Genomic DNA, 16145 nt, shown 5'->3' on the forward strand with positions numbered 1-16145 from the left:
GGGCAGATGAGTTACCTAGCATCCTATGTATGGGCTTACCGGACCACAAAGAAGACCGCCACGGGAGAAACACCCTTCAATCTTACCTACGGCACCGAAGTAGTGATCCCCACAGAGATCGAGGTACCTACGCTGCAGCTAGAAGCATACAGTGATCAGACGAATGAAGACGAGCTCCATACCAACCTCGAGATACTAGAAGAAGTAAGGGACCTCGCGTATATCAGGACTGCAGCCTACTAGTAGGGAGTAGCTTGGTACTATAACGCCAGGGTCAAGAAGCGGAACCTCCGCGTCGGCGACCTGGTTCTTCGAAAGGATACGGTACCTGAGCCCGGCGCTGGCAAGCTTGGGTCTAACTAGGAAGGACCTTACCGAGTGAAATGAGTACTCGGGGAAGGAACGTATGAGCTCGAGACCCTCGAAGGGAAGCAAGTACCTCGGGCATGAAATATTGTCAACTTAAGACAATACTATTTGTAACAACTGAGTAGGCCACGAGCCACTCCCATAGCCTAAGGGCCAAAATGCCGAGCTAACACGATCTCAGTGCAATAAGACCCGGTCGCCTTTGAGGCACGAATGATCTTCAAAAGTGAACTATAAATCACTTCCAGAGCCTAAGGGCCAAAATGCTGAGCTAACACGATCTCGGCGCAATCAGACCCAGTTGTCTTCATGACATGGGCGAACTTCAAGAGAGGAGTGTAAACAGCTCGGGCTTAAACCCCACCAAGCATAGCTTATTCTAGTACGATGATCGAACTAAAGAATAACCAACGAGCACATAGTTCGGGCACACGTGGTAATCGATTTGTCGTGCACCATAGAGATGCCTTACTTCGGGTATATAGCTCTAATAGCTTGGGTATCGAGATCGCCTTAGCAAAGATACAAAGAGCCCATCATACTTGGAAGAAGAAAGGAAGAACTTTCATTATCATTTCAAAGAAAAAGAGAAAGAGAAAAATAACAATGCAATAACCGAGCTAAACAGCTCGGGAAAGTCTGACTATCACAGGGCACAACCGCCCAACCAAAGACTTGTGAAAGACCGGGTTTACTGCACCCGGAAGCCACCAGAAGTCCAGAGAAACACCGCCTCAGTGATCCGCCTCCTCATCCTCTGGGGAGTCAGGCTCCTCTTCCTCCGCTTGGTCCGCCGTCTCAAGAGACAGACCCTTCATAGTGATGCCGTCGATGTTGAGTCCGGAGAACTTCTTCCGAACCAGCCACCGGCAAAGCTTAAACCCAGAGCGGTACGAACCCGAACCATATTCCGCGTGGAGGTCGTGGAATTCCTGGGAGTCGTTAAAATCCCAGACCGCTTTCTCTCGTTTAGCCTCCACCATCTGATCAAAGTTTCGAGTCCGATTTAGAAGAGTGGACTCCAAGTCCCGCACCTACTGCCTGAGGAGCTCCCTCTCCGCCGCCATCCTCGACGATTCCTCCCAGTAACGCGCACTCTCTTCAGAAAGCCAGGCGATTTGAGCCTCCTGGTCATGGACGAGCAGCTCTTGAGACTCGCTCCCTTTGCGAGTGTGATGGAGCTCGCCCTGGATCCGGTCGAGCTCGCCCTGGAGCTTCTTGTTAGCAGCCCACTGGTCGAGGGCGTTGACACGATGGACGCGCGTCTGGAGAGCCATGGCATGAATGGCGGAATTCACCTACCGACAGAAGAGAAGATCAGAGGACAGCAAAGAGGAGCAAAACGAGAGAAGAAAAGGGAAATGAGTCACTTACCACCATGCAGTGGGCAGAGGCGAACGCGGCGAGGTCCCCGGGCTCCATATTCCCCCACTAAGCGACCTCATCGTTAGTAATCGCCTTCCGGCTCCTCTGGCGAGCCACGAGGTAATCGTTCACCCCTTCCCATTTTCCCACTGAGAACCGGGGGTAAGGGCGTGGCTGGAGGGGGTTACAGGGAGCCTCCCCCTGCTGAGGGAGCTCGTCCCCTCCGAAGTCAACCCCACTAGTTCCCTCGGGTGGGGATGACGGAATCTCGGGCGGAGGGGAGGATAAAATCAGCTCGACAGACCCGAACTCAGTACCTCCTGAGGGGGGAGTCCGGTCGGGGCACGTCCTCTTCGCATGGCGCCTCTGGCTGCTCGAGAGAAGGCGGCACAAATCGGCACTGGACATGATGGCTGTCAAGAAGGGCATCAGTGTTAGTCCGACAAGAATGAAATACATGCATGCGAATGCGAGTACCACGTCGTTACAGAAACCACATGACCTAAAAAAACAACCTACCCGGGCTCAGGCTGGCCTGCACGAGCTTCTCCTTGGCCAAGTAGTCCGAGCAAAGGAAGCCTACCGATGCCCAGGACAGCATCGTTTTCTGAACTTCGGGATCCAGCTCGGCCCCGGGGTCCTGGATGGCACCCCTCCAAGCAATTGGGAAGGGCCACCCCTCAGGGTTACGGACCACAAAGTAATCCTGCTTCCAAGCGGGAATCTTGTTCGGTAGCTCGTATAAGAGCTTATAGCCGCAACGGGGAGAGATGTAGTAAAAGTGCCTCTCCGGAGGAACCCCAGGAGCAGTATTTTTTATACAGAGGATAGAGACAAAAATATCGAGGTCCAGAGGAAGACAATACTCATAACACAAAGATATAGTCCCAACCATGTTTCGAATGACGTTGGGATGAAGCTGGTCAATGGTGACGTTAAAGTGATTTAACACCTCCACTATCAAGGGGTGTAGGGGGAGACGCAAGCCAGCCTCGAGTTGTTCCTGGAAGGTCATTGGGACCATGCTCCCAAGGGAAGTTGTCAGTAGGGAGGCTGTAAACCAGGTCCCCAGGGAGGCGAAAGTAGCGGATTAGAGATCTGAGTCTCTCCGCTGTCATCAAGGAAGGGCCAAAGGTGTCAGGCTCCCTCCCCCTAGAAGTAGATGCTATGTCGCCGAAGGCCTCCCGAGCCTCCGGGATCTACTCCCAGGCTCCCCCCGAGCTCCAGAGAGCATCGTCGTCCTGGCTATCGCCCCTATGGTAAGTGTGGCATGGGTACCCAGACATGGCTGACAGCGATTGAGACTCACCAGAAGAGACGGAGCGAAGCAAATTGAGGAATTCGGGTAGACTAGATAAAGTGCGCGACCTCAGAATCCGAACACAGCAAGATGGTGTGGGAGAATGTGAGGCCCAAGGGGCCCCCCTATTTATAGTCTCCACCCTTCCAAGTTGACAGTCCGGATCAAGGCAAATCCAACGGCCTGCGGGCGCCCTGACCGCATGCCTCCTGAAAACCGAAGGTGATTGGCGGCGTCTTCCGTAATTAAGGTAATCGCGGCCGCACAACATTCAGAGTTAAAAGCCACCTCAGTACATTTTTGGAATCCAAAAGGATAGGAAAGTCAGAAAATCTCTTGATTCCCGCAAATGCATTTAATGTGGGCAGTCAATCAAGTTTGAATTTTGGTCAAATCAGTCAATCGTGCTTCATAAACTCCCCACGCTAAGGCAATGCTCTTAGCCCGAGGAGTGGGGGGCAATTGATGGAGGATGATTTGACCCAACCTATGAAACGGTGACACATGGGCACTGACTCAGCACGAGCGGCAGCTCAGCGCCGTAGTCTGGTACGACTAAGTGACGGGTCTACAAAACAGCTCGCTACATTGTAGCTCGTGAAAGGGGTTCGCCACGAGGCGAACCCTGGGCCCCCCAACCTACCTTTGAAGAGATACTCCGAGGCAATTTTAGCTCGTGAGCTAAGGTCATTAGCTCGTCCGAGCTCCCAAGCAGACGAGCCATCCCCAGGGCCAATCCCACTAAGGGTAACCCTGGAGTGTTCCAAGTTCACTACAGAATAGCTCGCGAATGAACCGCACGAGCACTCCCCACGAAGCTTCCGACTGATAGACCGTACCGGTCAGACTGCGCCATATCCCTTACTGACGGTGTAGTCCCAGTCCTTTCGACAGTCTGCATCCACATCTCACAGCAGGCAAGGGCGTGCCTGTCACTCCGGAGACGTGTCATTCACCCGGGCGAGATGTACGCCACAACGACTACCTGTGCAGCCCTGGCAGGTAACGGCTGTGGCAGGAGCCCAGTGGCAGTTATGCCCGACCTGACGTAAATGTCCCTATAAAAGCCCTCAGGGCAGAAGAGAAATTTCTTCTTGAGACCTCTAATCTCAAAAGTATAGTGAGAACGCGCTATCTGCACTCTTAGCCTTCATCTCCTTCTTGCTTCTTCTACATAGTACTAACTTAAGCATCGGAGTATCCCCACCGGGTAAACTCCCCGGGAATTCTTCTTCTTCCTCATCTCAGGTACCTTTCAGGAACCACGTGAGTGCCAGATAGGAGTGATCGGATCATGCTACATCATATAATATATAAAATATTTAAATATTTTATATAATTTATATATAATAATTAAATTATATAAATAATTTATGCATATATATATATATATATATATATATTATATAAATAAAATACTTGTTTTATGTATTTATTAATTATCTAAAATAATTAATTGATTAAATCTAATATTCAAATATTTAATCAGATTCAAATTTAAATATAAATTTTCAATATCCATCAATGTCAAATCAAATTTAGATATCAAATTTCTTAATTGAATTCGAATTCAAATATTATGTGATTAGATTCGAATTCGACCCGTTTACACCATCGCTGGGTGGACCTGGAGAGTGGAGAGCGGAGAGCTCAATGAATTGTGGCTACAATGACTACCAACCCCTCCACATGATAACAACACGAGTCAGTATGGTATAAGCATATGGTTGTTATTAAATTAAAAACAAGTCTAGATTCGGCCATATCCTCCCAATCTATTCTACCCTATTATTCTATCAGAATCATTCATTATAAGTAGTGATTTTGTTATTTTGTTTACATTTACATTTATATATATATATATATATATATGATTTCAGATTGGCCAGAGAGAGAGATCAACTCCATATGTAATCTAATAGATTCGCCCACCTATTGCGGCTGACTGTACCCACTGGGAGTGGGGATCGAGTGGGGAGTGCTTGCATGAAGAATCTTTTTAGGAGAGAAGTAGTTGGTTTCACAAGGGATGGTTGATGGTTGATGGTTGATGCTAATATTGGCTTCAAACCCCAATAAGGCAATAAGGATCTGTGTGTGTATAGATGTTGATATTATTGTTGAGTTGGTTTATTATTAATAAGTTAGGTTGAGGTTGGAGACTTGGATGTAGATGTAGAGATGAGAGGAGGGTGGTATCCAAATGCCCATTGCAGATTACACACTGTCCCTACCTGATGTACTGCTGTAGCCAAGCAAAGGCTTGTCGTCGTCATCAGGTGTTTGGATTACAAAAGACATGTCGCCTTCCACAGATGCTCAGAGGGGCCTACATGTCTAACTTTGAGGCTTTACAATCTCAAATGGTACACCTCACTCCCTTGTTCGTTTGTGGTTTGTGAGGGGAGGGGGGGGGGGCACTTGACCAAAAGATACAAGCCCCCTTCTGTGTGCATGCCCACTGTCCCATATGTTTGGCCTGTGTCAGCATCCACCTACCCACATGTGCTTTCTGCCCTGTCTAGTTTTTTTTTTCATTCAGCCTTAGCTGTGCAACTTTGGCCATCTCTCTCTCTCTCATCCCCCACCTCCTCTCTCTGCTTTTCTCCTTGACATATTATTCATCATCTTTCCCATACCTACATTATCGAAAATGCAAGTAAAGAAAAAAAGAAACCCTGAAATTGAGGAGAGATACTTTCACATAATTCTGCAACTAGCTCATTAGTGTCTGCATAGAAACAAGACAGATGGAGGGAGACAATTGAACAGTATCAGACAAAGAGGATCTAATCTCCCTATTTGTTACAGGAACAGGATATATACTCACATGATTTCTGTTTGATTATGTAGTCATTATGTTGTGATTAATCAGAGAGATTATATTGTAAACCTTTCCATAAAAGCAATAAATTAAGCATATCTTATCCAAACAAATCAAATTATTGTTTATATATAAATGGAAAAATTCATGGCACCACTCACATAAGACACCACATGATCAGTCACCAAATAAAAACAGAAGAAATTAATTAAGAGAGGGATTGTGACATAAAATCACACGGTCACCTGTCTTCCCAAGTTGTTTGCTTTAACTGAGCCAGTTATTACATGATTTCATATCTACAAATAAGGTAAAAAGGTCCATCTACCATGTCAGTCGGCTTTTAATTAGATGGGATGGATCATCTCCTTTTGCTACTTCCCAAAAAAGGGGTGAGATTAGAATTAAATTAATGGAATTTAACTCTATCATCTGGTGTCAAGTTGCCATAAATTATATTATGTATCTGTGTTACAATAGCAAATTAATTAGCAAGAGAGAAAGCTGGTGTCTTCAAATTGAAGCCAGACAGACATATTTTGCACTTTTCCAAAAAACGGCACAAATAAACAATGGCTGTGGAACTCTGAAAGATCCATCCATATATAGACAATTAATGGTTTATAGAAATTAATAAATCAGCCTCCCATATATATATTTCGACCCATGCAGCAAAATTGTTTGTATCCAAGTCCATTAAAAAGCAATTAATGGGGTTACTGTTTTACATGATATATACATGAACACGAGACCAATCTATACAATTATAAAAGGAAAGATACTTCAAATTGTCCACTACTCTGTATTTATCGGTTTCTTGACAAAAAAAAAAAAAAAGATAGATGTTGGCTACTTGGCTTTGATGTTTAATTGAATCATGTGCATTGCATGAGATTCCCAATACCAGTAGTATCCAACCACCAACAATACATCCATCATTACTTCATATATTGTATTGTATAGAATATGATGTCATGTCGTTATAATTTTTAACGGATATTTCTTCATTAGCTAGATTCATTGTTGAATGTCCATTGCCATCAATCAAACACTCATGCATGCAACAGGCAAACCTATTACAAAAGCTGTATATTTTGTTTCTTGTAATAATAGATATATGTCCTATTTAATGAAGAAGAACAACAAGGAAATCTAGCTATTTATACATTCAGGACCTGTTATACAAGGTGAATTGTTTTTCTTCTGATAACAAAATCATTTGGTTTCAAAATAGATTGTTTCTCAAAACAAAAAGCACAAAAAACATATTCTTCTTTATACATTTCTTTTTTTTTTATAACTAAAACCAAAAATATATTCTTGAATTTCTGGTTTGATTAAAAGCATGTTTTCCTCTGATTATTAAATAAATCATATGGCTTCAATACTAGAAAATTTGTTTTTGTTATAGAAATCCATAACTTTGATGGTATATTGCTTTTTGAAACACACTTGTTTTTTTTTTTTCTTTGAAAACAAAAACAAAGTTCAAGAACTCAAGAACATGTTTTTGTTTTTATGCTGATGAAGCAATTCCAAAACATTCTTATTATAGAAGGCCTCCTAATCTAGCAAATTTCTATCTAAAATAAACTGAAAGCTATACACAAGATACATAATTTGGTGGACAAAGAGTAGGATCTACCTCATTTTTCCTAGGACTGGGATTTGCCATTAGTCATCAATATACATGCTTGATAAAATGCAATATATGGAATATCAAATCAATCTCAACCTACCATAAAATTGGTTATAGATTAATATATATTTCAATGGGAAATGTAAAAGAAAATATAAGGATATTTATTAACAATGCCTTGAGCAATACAAGAGGTTGTTAAGTTTTACATGTAGTTGAGACTCTGATCCTTGCTTGTTAATCAATTTTAATACTTTTTACTTTACCCACAATGTGCATTATATTTTTTTACTTAACTTTTTAAATCAATTTCAGTATACTTATTAAAAGCATGAGAGCATGAAAAATTGAACATCTCTTAGTAGCGAAAAAATAATAATAATGAAATCTAGTCCATTCATTCACTAACAGTCTGTTTGATTGCCGCGACTACGACGAGAAAAGGAAAATACCGAGATGCGACTAGAAACGATATCACAAACTTAGGGATCTGGGGTCTCACCAAATAGGTGCAACCCCACCCCACCGAGAAACAAAAATACCGAGAAGCATGTGCAAAATATTGTCAATGTAGGTCTCCATCGTCTTAACCGAGCTCCAGCCTTCCAACGGTCACAACCCCATCGTTTCCGTCGTCATCTCCGAGCTCCAGCCTTCCAATGGTCACAACCCATCGCCATCATCTCCGGCAAATGTATGTCGAGGGCGGCATTATTCTATCCTATGTTTAACACTTGGTCCCATTGTTTGTACTTTTCCCTAGTTTGGACATCATTTCGTTTTCTCCACCAGATGAGATTCACAAGCACAACAGCCAACTTTCGTCTTCCTCATCTCCGATGAAGGTAAGCCTGGATTATGCTGTCGTTTTTTCCATTGTCCTAGCTTGTTGTTGCAGATATAAAATTTTTGCATTTTTTCAGATCTAAAACCCTGTGCTAGATCTGCTAAAGTAGCCTATTTTTGGATGTTTTTAGACTATTTTTCTTAGATCTGCAAACTCTGCTTTTTAAAGTTAATAAACACCTTCAATAGGTCTACCAAGGTTTCTTCATTCATTGACATGATTAAGTTCTTATTCGTTTGAAATTGAAAAGCTAATAAACCCGGAATTTATTATTTTCTTGTTCTATTTTGTCTTAATTATTTTACTCCCTTGAATTTAAAAAGCTAATTTGCAGTTGATTACTTGTGCTTATTTTAGTGATCTTTTGATTTGCCATATGCTTGTTTCCTAACTATAATATTCCAGTTTTACTTGAAATTTATATGCATTTATATGTGCTAATTTGCCTTGTCAATTTTCTTAAATTTCAGAGAAATAAATCCAATCAATCTATACATTAATCCATAGGGCTAAAGAAATATGCATTTGTATCTACAAATTTATATGCATTTGTATCTACGCAACAGGGCTAAAGAAATATTTAAGTGCATATGTTGGCTTCGATTTTTTGAAATATAAATGTGCATTTCTTTAAATTCTTGTATGAAAGACTTGGGACCAAACCCATTAACCCACAGGCCACATCTTAACTATTGTCTTTCTGTTTTTGTGGGTAAACTGAACTATCCATCAAACAGGGATTCTGCAAAACAGAAGGATTCATGGGTGTTGATTTCTGCAAAATGTAAGCAGGCCGGGCTGTATTGATTTCTGCAAAACAGAGGGATTTATGGGTGTTTTCTTTATTAAAAGGCATTCATGATTTTAATTTGTGATACCCATTCCAAGTGAGGATAGAATAGAATGGGTCATGTTGGTCTGTGCATGGTGTCACAAGTGTCAATGTGTTGGTCAAAGTGAACTTGCTACTAGGACAAATATAGGTGCTATTTAGATACTTGGTTGCAAATATAAGAGCCATGTAAGCACGACACATGGCAACGTTCAAATATTATTGTGTCATATCATTCCAAAAGCAAGTCTTATGTTGTGAAATCGGAGATTGCATGGATTTGTCAAAGTGGAATCCAACCATTCTACAAAATTTTCTAAGCAACCAAACACTGGGAAGCAAATTTAGTAGGATAACTGATCTTAACAACCAAAGTAATGGGAAAGACTAAGGGAGCAATTCTTTCTTTCGAAAAAAAACTAAGGCCCAATTCACTTTTAGGTAAGTTACTTACTAAAGTAATGGGAAAGACTTACCCGGGTAAGTGCATTTACCCATGTTCTTTTATTTCCCATGTAAATAAGGCAATGGCCATTTTATCTATAAAAATTCATTATTAAAAGGATTATTTTTGTCCCATTCAAGTGTTAGTGACTTTCCCTCTAGGTGGGAAAGTTATTTACCCACCTAGGAGATGGATACCTAGGAAATTTCCCTGGTTCCCACATAAATTTGAAAAAAGAAAATGGGTTTCTTGGCCAATGGGATTTTTCCCCCTCTCAAAACCCAAAAAAGAACGCCCCCTAAGGGGCATTCTTACAACATGAATTGCTTTTCTTGTTGCTGGTTCCAAAAACAAATCAAAACTATTTCACTTAAAAATATATTGTTTCTTAAAACAAAAACCCAAAAAAAAACACATGTTCTTGGTTGTGTATGTATATTTTTTTGTTTTCAAAACTGAAATCAAAAACATGTTATTGAATCCGGTTTCAAAAACATGTATCTTATTATTCAACACTATTTTCCATAAATCATATAATTTCTATACTAGAAAATTTGTTTTTATTTTAAAAACCAATATTCTATTGGTTTCAAAAATGTGTTATTTTTTAAAACAAAACCAACTTTTTTTTTTCCTTTGAAAACAAGAGTAGAGTTCAAAAACATGTTTTTATTTTTTACTGATGTAAACAAATAAAAACAAAGCATTCATGTCGTAGAACGCCCCCCTAAATTAAAGAAACCCAATCTCATAAATTTTCTTCATAAGATGTTACATCTACGAAATAGATGAGGGAATCGTCCCCATCAAGGAAAGGATATTTAATGGACATACGAAATATCTTGTATTTTCACAAAACTAGATTTATGGAAAAAAAAAAGGAAAGGAAATAAGAGCATCTTCTATATATTAATTGTATTTATTCTTGATAATATAATTTCTGTATCCATAATTTAAAACTAACCCAGTGCATTGCATCAGTACGTAGACTCTCATTACCAGTAATAAGCAATCACGAACACTGCACCCATCCGTGATTCAAATTAATATTGTGGATGTCGAGCATAATGTGTCTCCTCCTTTACAATATATCTTTTGATGATTATTTACTGTCCCTAAAACTAAAAACAAATTAAAAAGATAACATAAAAACCTAACCCTTAAAAGAACAATGGTGGTATAAAATCTCGAATTCTTCTATACAATCTGGGCTGCATGTGCAATGTAACATAAATCAAATATGATGAAGATGAAGACGGACATCAATTGTTTCTATTAAAACCCATCATATGATTGTAAAGATATGTGGGAAATTGATGGTCACGCCATGCGTGATCTCCATCCAGGTCATGATGGCACAGAGAGTATATGCTTAAAAACAACAAATCCTTTTCGGTCTGCCCTACTCTATTACTCCATTCACCATTCATTCATCCACTTTAAAAAGGAGGAATCATGGAAATCCACTGTTTCACCAAAAAGGTAACATCATGACTACATCAATCGCATATTCATCAAAATTATAACAGAGTTCCTCTATGTATAATTTATAAACCCCTATGCCACGTGTTCAAAGGAGGTCGACGGGTCGACCAAAATTTTCCCATTCCCATGTATATATGTACTCCATACTCGAATGGGCTGTAATCGGGGGCCAGGGCTAGTTCAGTTGGGCCTAATAAAAAAATATCTCAGGTAGGGTTGGGCTACCTGAGGTTTCTATTCATTAGTTACAGTCTGACATGGGGTGGTCAGGCCCATCTTTAGTCCAAAAATCATAGCCCAACTCATTCAAAAGTTTGGGTTGGATCCCTCGAGAACACAAGGATGAAAAAATAATCAAAAAAGAGAACGTCGATTCCAAGCTCAAGTCTTCAATAATTCACGAGTTTAGATGGTTGTGAGTGGAACTGCAGGGCACGCCCTGATTTAACGGTTCCACTGATCATTAAATAATGCAGTAGCTGCAGAACAGGGTATGAAATTAAAACTCAATAATATTGAAAAGAAAAACCCTGAATCAGAATTAAGTATTAGAAATTACCAACTGTACTAGAAAAGATAAATCTTTTAGGGTTAAAGTTGAACCCACTATATCAGACTCAAGAAGTGAACAGTTCCTTTTTTTTTCTGGAGAAAGAAGAGAACAGAATTGAATTTTGCAAAGAAAGTTGGGGTGGAATATTGGTTTGACAGGGGAGACGATTCAAGCAGTGACCCAACCCAATAATGACTTGTTAATAACTTGAATGCGAACGACTTGTTAATAAACGATATATCATTCAAACCAATTGTAGGGGTGGAATTTGGATCTTCCTACACCCATTAATTTCTATGTTCTCTTGATGAAATTTGGATCTCCCTAAGTGGTTGTGGTTCTGCATGGCTAGGAAATACGGTTCAGTGGAGAATTCACAGAAAAAAAGTATATATATATATATATATATATATATACATAAAAGAAAGTATAAAAAGTAATGGGTGAGGGTGACTGATTAATGGGCCTGCTTTTAATTTTGTATAATAAAAATAGAAATAGAAATAATAAAGGTTGAATGTGAAACAGTAAAAAGAGTTTAGAGGTGGTAATACATGCAGGATGCAGCAACCAGCAAGAGAAGAGTTTAATGAAATCGAAAAAGAAGCTGTGGGTCCCAACTCCCAACAATATTAAGAATTTAGGATTAGCAGATTGCAAGAAGGGGATAGAGAGAGTGGGTGTCTGGTGACAAGTAAGAACAGTGAGTTCCTTGTTCTCGATTGCAAGGAACACGACAATGGGGGTGTCCAGAAATCACGGAGCACCGAGGTGGTCTTCACTCTTAACAAGAAGGGTAAATTGCTGAAACCTTTCCTGAACTTTATGACTGCTGAAACATCCATTAAAGTTTTTGGTAATTGCAATCATCCCCCTTATCTTTCAAATACAATTGTAAAGTAGATCCCCTTTATTAGAATCATCTAACAAAAGCCACAAAAATATCTAAAATATCCATGCAATTACTGTTGAGGCTAGTTTCTACAGAAAAAAATAATAATAATATAAACTTTATAAACAACAAGAAAAAAAAAAAGAATTTAAAGTTGTAGCTTTAGCCTTGAACAATTGATAGTAAATTTGAAAAATAAATCAATTTCAGAAAAGAGATTTAAAAGGTTTTGACCTATTTTTGTGTAGCAATTCATATGAAGAGAAAATTTAGAAAATAAATATTTTGATCAAAAGTAACTGTATGGGTATTTTCTGTTGGACCGAGTGGCCTATGGCCCTCGATATATATCATCCTCGACGTATGGGACTATCCATAGGCCAACGGGAATAACCACACGATCAATGGAGTATTTGTTCTATGTGGACCAACACAATCAACACCTCTTTTCAATTATTATTATTATTATTATTATTATTATTATTATTATTATTATTATTATTATTATCCTATAAAATAAAATTTGTTTTGACTTATCTCTTTTAAACTTGGTCCGCTAGAGTAGTTGTTGGTTGAGAAAATGTCTCAACAACTAGGGACAAGTGTCTCATCCCAGAGGCTAATCTCAACTATTTAGAGAGATTTGTGGGTAGTTCCTATCCATTAGAACAAACCCAATAGTAGGGTCTATAAATATAACCCACAATATTGAGGAGTGCACTTGAACTGAGAACATTTCTCCCTCTCAGCAATAACACTCTCTCTTAATATCTCTTGATTATTAGCATTTATAGTTGTGGTAGAAAATAGCCTTCACTTTGGGCTATTGAAGAAGTTTGGGCCCCGTGTCCAAACTTGACAAGAGTTCCTGGATTTTCACATTGTATCATCACAACCTTCATTTTCAACATTTTCAAGCCTCTTTTTAGAGGATTTTAATAGAGGGGGTCTACTTTTACAACTGTGCCAGAAACTTCGGAGAGGTAATTCCAATTATCAAACTTCAGGGGATGTTTCATGGGAGGTTTTAGTAATTTACCTAATAAAAGTTAAAATTTGCCAAAGGAACCTCTAGGGGTGCTTGAATCACCATAAGAAATTAAGACATTTTTACTCCATGTATCTGTAATTCACATCTGTGCCCTATAGCACATCCCAACCATGTATTGGCAACATTTCCCAATGGACACTAAGATGTGCATGTGGGGCACATATGTGGACTCATGTATCTATTCTCTTCCATGTGTTTAAAGGAGAAAATTAGTGTACTATAGTGTCACTTTTGAATTCACATCTGCACCCCACAGCACATCCCAACCATGTATTGGGAACATCTCCCAATAACAAGTACGGGAGATGTTCCTAATGCACGCTGAAATGTGCATGTGGGGCATTTGTGGGGTGTAGAAGTGAACTCGTTAATTTTGGTCAATACAACCAAAAAAGGTGACTATTGTTTGGTTATTTTCTCTATGTGTTATCGAGTAGACCCAGGTGATGCTACTCAATTCGAATGGCATGGTCTATCTATTGGTACCAGCGGGGACCCATGCGATGCATGGGCCTTGTTAAAAGAATTTAAAGCAAAAGGAGATAGGGGTGCAACTCGGGTGAGCCCAACCCCAATCCCTACCCAACTCAACCAAAGCTTTTGCATAGTTTGGGATTGAGTTTGAACTTCAAGCTGGTCTTGAATTGAGGCCTTGGATCGCCCGACCCAAAATTACCCAATTTGAGCCCGCCCAACATTTTATGATATACATATCTGCATGCCATCAATCTATTCTACGTAAATATTGGGCTACACACACCCAAGCCCAAGCCTAACCCAAGATTTTGGTTAATCTCAAGTTAATCATGGGTTGGTATACTCAATCTTAACCTTGAGTTGGGCCAAGCCTAAGCTCGAGGTTTGAGACTTAGGGTTGGGCTTGGGTTGGCACTTAACCCAACCCAACTCACCCAAGTTGCACCTCAAGAAATAGCATTTGTGACATTACTAATTTTATTAGGGTCCATTTGGTTTGCAGTCAAAATCGGAATCGGAATGGTTCATTCCCATAGTATGTTTGGTTCAGACAAGAATGGGAATGGAAATTGGAATCAACAGGAATAGGATTTCATTCCCAAGGGAGGGGCAGGGATTGGACATTCACTCAAATGGGAGAATGCCATTCCAGTAGGAACGAGAATGGGATTCTAATTCCACCAAACCAAACAATTGGAATCAGAATGGGCTATTCTGATTCCGATTCTAGACCCCTATTCCCATAAACCAAAAAGAGGCCTTAGTTTTTATATCTTTTTATTAAATTGTTTTGACTTTTACTAAATTTTTATTTAGTGGATTAGGGGATTTTAAATTAATAATAATTAAGTTTAAGACTAATGATTTTGTTAATTTTTAAATTCTATTAACAAATTTTCAGGATCATTCTATTAATTAATAATTTTCTTAATTTTTTGTTGTTTTATTAATAAACGTGTATTAATTTGTATTAACTATTTTTAAATAAAACTTTCTTAATAAAAATATAGTAAAATAATTTTTAGTAGTTTATATTATTCTTATCTATATTTCTTATTACAATATTAACATAATTAGTTAACTAATTTATTATGTTATTAATTAATTGGTTAACTAAATAAATAACCTTTAGTAATTAAGTTATAATTAGTTAACTAATTATATAATTATCTTATTATTTAGTTAATCTTTTTAATTATATAATCATTTTCTAAGTGAACTAAACTTCTTAAGTTAATTAATGTAATTAAGAAACTAATAATAATTAATTAATTTAATTTAATTAAGGTTTATTGATTCTCAAGGTTATTCCATTAATTTTATTTTTTACTTTTTATTAATTATATTTTGAAAGGCTACTTAATTTAAAATTATTTTCTTTAATGTTTTTTAAGAGAAACAAATTTTATTAATTTTATTATAATTATTCATTTTTGTTTTTATATTTAGTATTTTTTGTACTTAATTATAATTTTTTATTATTTTTTCATTTTAATTATCCTGTGGTTACAATTTATTGAAAATAAACATTAAAACTAAAAAAAGTTACTAACTTGTATTATTTTGTCCTTTTTTATTAATTTTATCAAGAAGCAAGTGAATTTTTAATATTAGTTTTGTAGTGGAAATTTTAATTAAACAAACTGATTTTATAATTTAATTAGATGGTTTTATGTTCAACTAAAATTAAAATATAATTAATTGAGTTATCGATAGAACTCCTATCTATTCATTAAAAACCAAATATTCCAGATCTTGCATGCCTTTTAAAGAAGGTAACCGAATTCCCACTATGCATTCGTTCTTAGAAAATGGAATAGTTATCATAAGAAGATTGCCTTTGAAGATTGATGTTAGATATTTGTAAGGAGCAAGGAGAGGTAAAGGTGTAAAACAGGTCGGCTGGGCCAGCCCACGAGGCATGCCTCCCTCCTGGCACAACCCACGGCCTGAGCCCACGCGGGCTTGTGCCATGCCACGGGTAGGGGTTGGTCCGTGGGCCAAACTTAGGCCTGGCTGGGCCGTGGATCGGGCCAAAGCTATTTATTTAAAAAATTGAAAAAAAA

At 38.7% G+C, this 16145-nt stretch overlaps 1 long non-coding RNA gene across 1 annotated transcript; it reads left to right on the forward strand.

Annotated features, from left to right (window-relative positions):
* The first annotated feature begins 8085 nt into the window (after positions 1-8085).
* Positions 8086-9423, forward strand: LOC104611628 (uncharacterized). The gene is made up of 2 exons (XR_737699.3): positions 8086-8342; positions 9082-9423. It is a non-coding gene; the product is annotated as an uncharacterized LOC104611628 (long non-coding RNA).
* The last annotated feature ends 6722 nt before the right edge of the window (positions 9424-16145 follow it).

This window comes from Nelumbo nucifera, chromosome 1, assembly GCF_055504915.1.
Source record: "Nelumbo nucifera cultivar China Antique chromosome 1, China Antique-T2T, whole genome shotgun sequence".
Classification (NCBI taxonomy): domain Eukaryota; kingdom Viridiplantae; phylum Streptophyta; class Magnoliopsida; order Proteales; family Nelumbonaceae; genus Nelumbo; species Nelumbo nucifera.